Raw genomic sequence first — 6,129 nt, forward strand, 5'->3', positions numbered from 1 at the left:
AAAGCACTTGACTGCTAACCAGAAGGCTGGTGGTTCAAACCCACCAGCCACTCCTCGGAAGGAAGGTTGGGCAATCCTACTTCCGTAGTGATACTGCCTCGGAAACCCAAGGAGGGGTCGCTGTGAGTCAGGGCCGACTCGACGGCACATAACAACAACAACAACAACAACAGAGATGTTTTAGGAGCTCTGTGGTGTAGTGCCTAAGGCTTGTGAGTGCCAGCTAGAAGGCTGGTGGTTCAAACCCACCAGCCATTCCTTGGAAGGAAGGAAGGAAGGCTGGGCAATCTACTTCTGCAGTGATACTGCCTCGGAAACCCAAGGAGGGGTGGCTATGAGTTGAATCTGACTTGATGGCAGTGAGTTTGGTTCTTGGTTTAAAAATGTTTTATACATTTCAGAGTCTAGGCTCTATATATGTAGTTGTCATATTTTACATGTTCTTTTAATTAGGACACACAGGCTGTATGACCGAACTTAAATATTAAAAAAAGTTATCACATTTCATCAGTGAACTAAAAGAAAACAAGGATATAGTATAAAATAAAACGTCCTTTTCCAAAGGTCAGAGAAAAGAAAAATAGTGCAGTAAATGATAGTCCAGAGAAATGTAGTTTTAACCCTTTAAGTCATTCATTAGAGTGCTGGTACAATTTATTTAAGCAATACATCCTTAAAGTGAGCTGAATTGTACATCATATGTTGAAACATTGAACAAAGCTGGTTTTATGAAAAGCTTCGGTCATTGGCTTTTTAACCTAGTATAATCCCAAGACTACTAGGTTTTCCAAGTTTACAGTGTTTGAGAAGTAGTTATATAATATACCTATCTGCATTTATATATTCATTTTTATGAGTAGAATAATTTTATATTTTAAACCAAATGAGAATATTGCCTTTAAAATATATCATGTTCTCTTTATAGAAGCCAAAAATAAAATCTGGAATTCATTTGATTAAATCAGAATAATTAAGTTTCAAGCAAACATACAATTTATTTGGAAATCTTCCCAAATAAATTTATTATTTTTGTTAAAATATTCCAGCTGTACTTTTTATGAGAGCTAAACATACCTTTCTAATGCTCACTGGGCTTCGTGGTGCATGTAGTGAATGGCATTGTTTTTCAATGTCTGTTACACTATGAAAAGCTCTAGCTGATCCTTGCGTGCAGTGTGGTTTGTCTCTTTTGAGCTCCCAGGCAACAATAACCTCTCATCATGATTACAGAGTCTTGTGCAGAAAGATGGGTCTAATCCCGGTGCTCCATCAACTCAGTAATCTATTCCAATCAGTATTTGATGGATTTGACAGGCCATCTGTAGCCAAGTGAGATAGATTCAGGCAGGTCAAGCAACTTATCGGCCCACTGGAAAGTATTGGGAAAAATCTTTGTGATATATCAAAAAATTACTCAAACTAAAATTGATTCTCATCTCTTCTCTGTTGATAGAGAACAAATATGCAACATTTGCAGAGGCATATTTTAAATATTACTATCATTTTAGTTATTGGAAAAATTTATTGAACTTTAAAATTAAAGATAGCTCGATAATTACATTTAACCAGCAACAATGATTTATGCTTATTAAATAAATTAGTCATTTCAATTTATAAAGTTTGCTTATTGTTCTTGTTGTTACGTGCTGTGGAGTCTGACCCAACTCATAGCAACCCCTCCTTGGGTTTCTGAGATGGTATCACTATGGAAGGAGATTGCTCAACCTTCCTTCTGAGGAGTGGTTGGTGGGTTTGAACCGCCAGTCTTCTGGTTAGCAGTCAAATGCCTTAGGCACTTTTGCTTACTATTTTTAATTTTTCTTACATAAGCACAAACAACTCTGACTTTGAAAATTATGAATCAGCTTTCACAGTTAAATTTTGAGAAGCATAACCAAAAACACAAAACCAAACCTAGTGCCCTTGAGTGGGATCCGACTCATAGCGACCCCTCCTTGGGTTTCCGAGGTGGTATCACTGAGGAAGTAGATTGCTCACTTCCTTCTGAGGAGTGGCTGGTGGGTTTGAACCGCCAGCCTTCTGGTTAGCAGTCAAGTGCCTTAGCCACTATGCTACCAGAGCTTCTAGAACACCACCATAGTGCAGTTCAAAATGGTGTACCTGTGAGACAGGGAGTCATTTGAAAAAGATCATAGTTTTCTTCAAATATCATTCACAGTAAGTTTTCTCTGCTTTTGAAGTTTAGGAAAATGGAAAGAAGTCCTTTTACACAATATGTTTCACTTAAGCATTCTATTTTAACTAGGGAAGATTATTCTCTCAAGTATTTTTTCCTTTTTATGTTGGCACTTACAAGAATATAATTTTTAAAACTGTAATTTCTCAATACACATTTATTATTTTAGCTCATAATAAAAATGTTAATAATGTACTTTTTTTCCCCAGGAGAGATAGAATCAAAACTTAAAACACCAAAGTAATAAAGAGTGTTTCATTTTTGTGTTACAGAGACAAAATTGAGCTGAGAATTTGAAGTATTTCTTAAGAATCAAAGAAAAGTGATGCATAATTATTGAACATTACTTATTCTATTTCACCAAGATTTTATTTTATTTTTTAACTTTTACCCAGGCAACATACTTTTAGGAATGTTTAACTGTCATTTGAAAGGTTTCAATATATTTCAAAGGTTGTAGTTATGTGCCGTCGAGTCGGATCCGACTCATAGCAACCCCTCCTTGGGTTTCCAAGGCAGTATCACTACGGAAGTAGATTGCCCCATCTTCCTTCCGAGGAGTGGCTGTATTAGAAGGAAAACAGCTTACTAAATGCGCTCCAAATACTTTTAACGTCTGATAAAAGCAGGTTTAGGGAAGATTATGGTGCAATATCAATGTTGGTGCCTACTTTTCTCATTCCATTATTCCCTGACTTTTTTTTCCCTAAGAGCTTTGCTGTCTCATGTGATTTAGGAAAAAAAAAAAAGCAAGATTTAAATAAAAAGAAAATCCTTATCTTTCCATCCTTCTTTGCCTTTGGGTAAACTGTACATAGTAGCTGTTAATCTAAAAATTTTACCTAAGATTTCAAAAAGTAGTTTCACATGAGATTTGAGATAGCATAAACTAAAGGCACTAAAAGTGATCACCATTTTCTTCGTGAGAGTGAAACTCATAGAAACTGAATTCTTCTGCAAATGAATCTTGATTTTTCAGGGGCCCCATACGTGTGAAGCTGTACAGCTTATTATGAGTTTCTGTTCCTATTGTAGTCACCAGCGCCAAGTGGGTAGACTGGAATGAAGTAGCTGAGGGGTGGGGGTTCAGAAAAGAATAAGCCATGGATGAAGGCCACCATATGTGGAAGTTGAGAAGAGGGTAAAGAAATATAGTGAAAGCAGGCTATTTTGTGGCAGTACTGAAATTGATCTTCTATTGTTATATTTCTCCATAAACTTTTTATATTTTAAAGTCCTTTGCAACATGTAGCCTTATTGCTTATCTGTCCAGGACTCCTTCTCAAATAATAGTGATTGGAGGCTATTCTTTAGATAGACCCAGGCTTGGTGATTTAACCACTGGAGTACATGACCCAGTTCCCTGCTAACCATAATAAGGGAAGTAATTGATCTTCAACAACAACAAAGACACCTTCCTATGATATGCATAAAACTTAAGAAAGGCACAGTAATAGGTCTAGTTATATGTGATTTGATAAACACAAAATAGATTTTTGTTATAATTGGGAAAGTAATATGTTTAATACACACAAAGGAAAAAGGGAGAGGAACCACCATGATCACTCCCGTCAAAATGATTATAGCACATCCATGACCCCTTCTTCTCACAAAGAAATAAAAGGGGGGGGAGCATGATTTAGAGTTTTTTTGTTTTGTTTTTTATTTAGTTAATTGAGGAAAAAAAAAAAAATGTTTCCCTTCCTGGGCATTTTACCCATCACCCTTGTTTTTATTAATTTTCATCAAGTTTCAGAGGTGTAAATTGTAGAATTTTTATTGGACAATATGTGTTGGGTTAATAGAAGGGGCAGCCCTTCACTTAAAATCAGATTTCCTTTGAAGACTGGAAAAGGAAGAGTACAGCATCAAAGCAGCTGCCGAGATCTGGGAGCTGTGCAATTCCGTCCTTGACCACTTGTGTCATAGCAGCCCACAGAACCTTGAAATGTGTCTGCCAGAAGTCTGCATTAAAGCCCTGCACTAACACCCACTGCGTTTCAAGAGGCTCTATGGGGAGCAGAATCGAGATTAATATGCGTTGAAAAATAAAATGCCCTTACTACATTTTTTGTCTGACCTTTGCACAGCTAAACGAGAATATTTCCTCCCTGGGAGTTTTTGGCTTTATGTCAGGTTTGAAGAAAGAAGAAGAAGAAGAAAAAAAAAAAAAAAAGTCCTTGCAGCATAAGGAGGAAGGCACAATCATAAGTGAACCTTGATACATATTAGTAAAGAGATGATACCAGTCGGACTTCTTTCCCCTTCCTCTTCTCTGCACTTTATGCTCTACCCTGGGGCAGAATAACTGATGGAAAATTACATCTGCAGGAGAGTTGAATATTGCTTTAAAATGCCAATAAGACAAGCTTGGGAGCAGACAATAGAGGCTTTATTTTATTTTGCACTGGAATGCTTTATATGCCAAAGCTCTGTGGCAGAGCTTGGTAAGTGGGAGGAAATCAGACTTGTAAAAAGTTAACCTTGAACAAAGAAAACACCAAAAGCTTCTTGTTGTCTACTATGAAAGCTTTTTCAGGGACAAAGCTGAATCGATTGCCATGAAGTATGTGGATAAAACAAATGCAAAAAGGCATTCCTCACTCCCTCCTGTCCACAAAGGTTTTTCATAGTCTATTTATTTTTTCTTCTTTTTTTTTTTTAAACCAATTGCCTAAGTGAAGCAAAGACCTGCTGGTAGCAAGAGTTACTTACATGGCCTTTATTTGGTGAACATTGCTCAGGCTTTAAGGAGGGCTTTATCTACCCCAGAAGGAGCTCTGGTAGTATGGTGCCTAAGGCATCTGACTGCTAACCAAAAGTTGGGTTCAAACCCACCAGCCACTCCATGGAAGCGAGACTATGTAATCTACTTCGGTAACAATTTACCGCCTTGGAAACCCAATGGGGGTTGCTATGAGTTGGAATTGACTGGATGGCAGTGGGTTTGGTTTTGGTTTTAGTTTTGGTTTTGGTTTTGGTTTTGGTCTATCAAACCCTCAGTGGCCTGGCTGCTCGCTCTTCTTCTATCCAGTTTTCCAGTCATGGAAATAGAGGGGATTTTATCGTCATTTTCTTCTGAGGATGGGTTTAGAAAACAATAAGCCATGAATGAAAACCACCATGTATGGAAGCTGAGAAGAGGGTTAAGAAATAAAAATATAAAAGTCCCAGGAAAGAGTCATGCTGGTTTGTGAGAAGTAGCCAGGAGAGAGGCTGGATGGACCTTGCTAAGGAAGCATGAAAACTACCTTTGCATGGCTAGGACAAGAAACCAAGCCATACCCACAGCCATAGAATAAATTCTGACTCATAGTGACCCTACAGGACAGAGTAGAACTGCTCCTATAGGGTTTCCAAGGCTGTAAATCTTCACAGATGCAGACTGCCTCATCTTTCTTTCACAGAGTGCCTGGTGGGTTCAAACTGCTGACCTTTTTGGTTAATAGCCGAATGTGTTAACTCTATACAACCAGAGCTCCTTTGTCTGGCTAAGGAGGTGGAAATTAATCTCTATTCAGCCTGTCCTCTAACCTAGGCCTGTAGGCTACTACCTGAGCACAGCAAGCAAAAGCTGAGGTGCCCCAAAGTCAGGACCCTGAAAAGAGATGAAGAAAGAACAAACTCCCTATCAGTGTTAGCGGTGAAAGCAATCTCATTTTGAATAGAAAGCTTTCAACTTGTTTTGACTGTTAGAAGAAAACCAAATAAGGAAAATTAATTTTACTTCAGCATTTTTTCCCTCCTCTTTTTTTTTTCTTTTCTTTTCTTTCTTGTTTTTATTTTTTTAAGAAATAGAGTGAGTTGGAGGGAGATCAATTTAGGAGATCCTGGATAGAGTGGGAGAATAACGTAGAACAAAACTCAAAATCATAAAAAAAAAAAAAAAAAAGACCAGGTCATTAAAAAAAAAAAAAAAAAAAAGTCCAGGT

Source organism: Orycteropus afer, unplaced genomic scaffold (assembly GCF_000298275.1).
Source record: "Orycteropus afer afer isolate SDZICR_OR568_19922 unplaced genomic scaffold, OryAfe1.0 scaffold00086, whole genome shotgun sequence".
NCBI lineage: Eukaryota > Metazoa > Chordata > Mammalia > Tubulidentata > Orycteropodidae > Orycteropus > Orycteropus afer.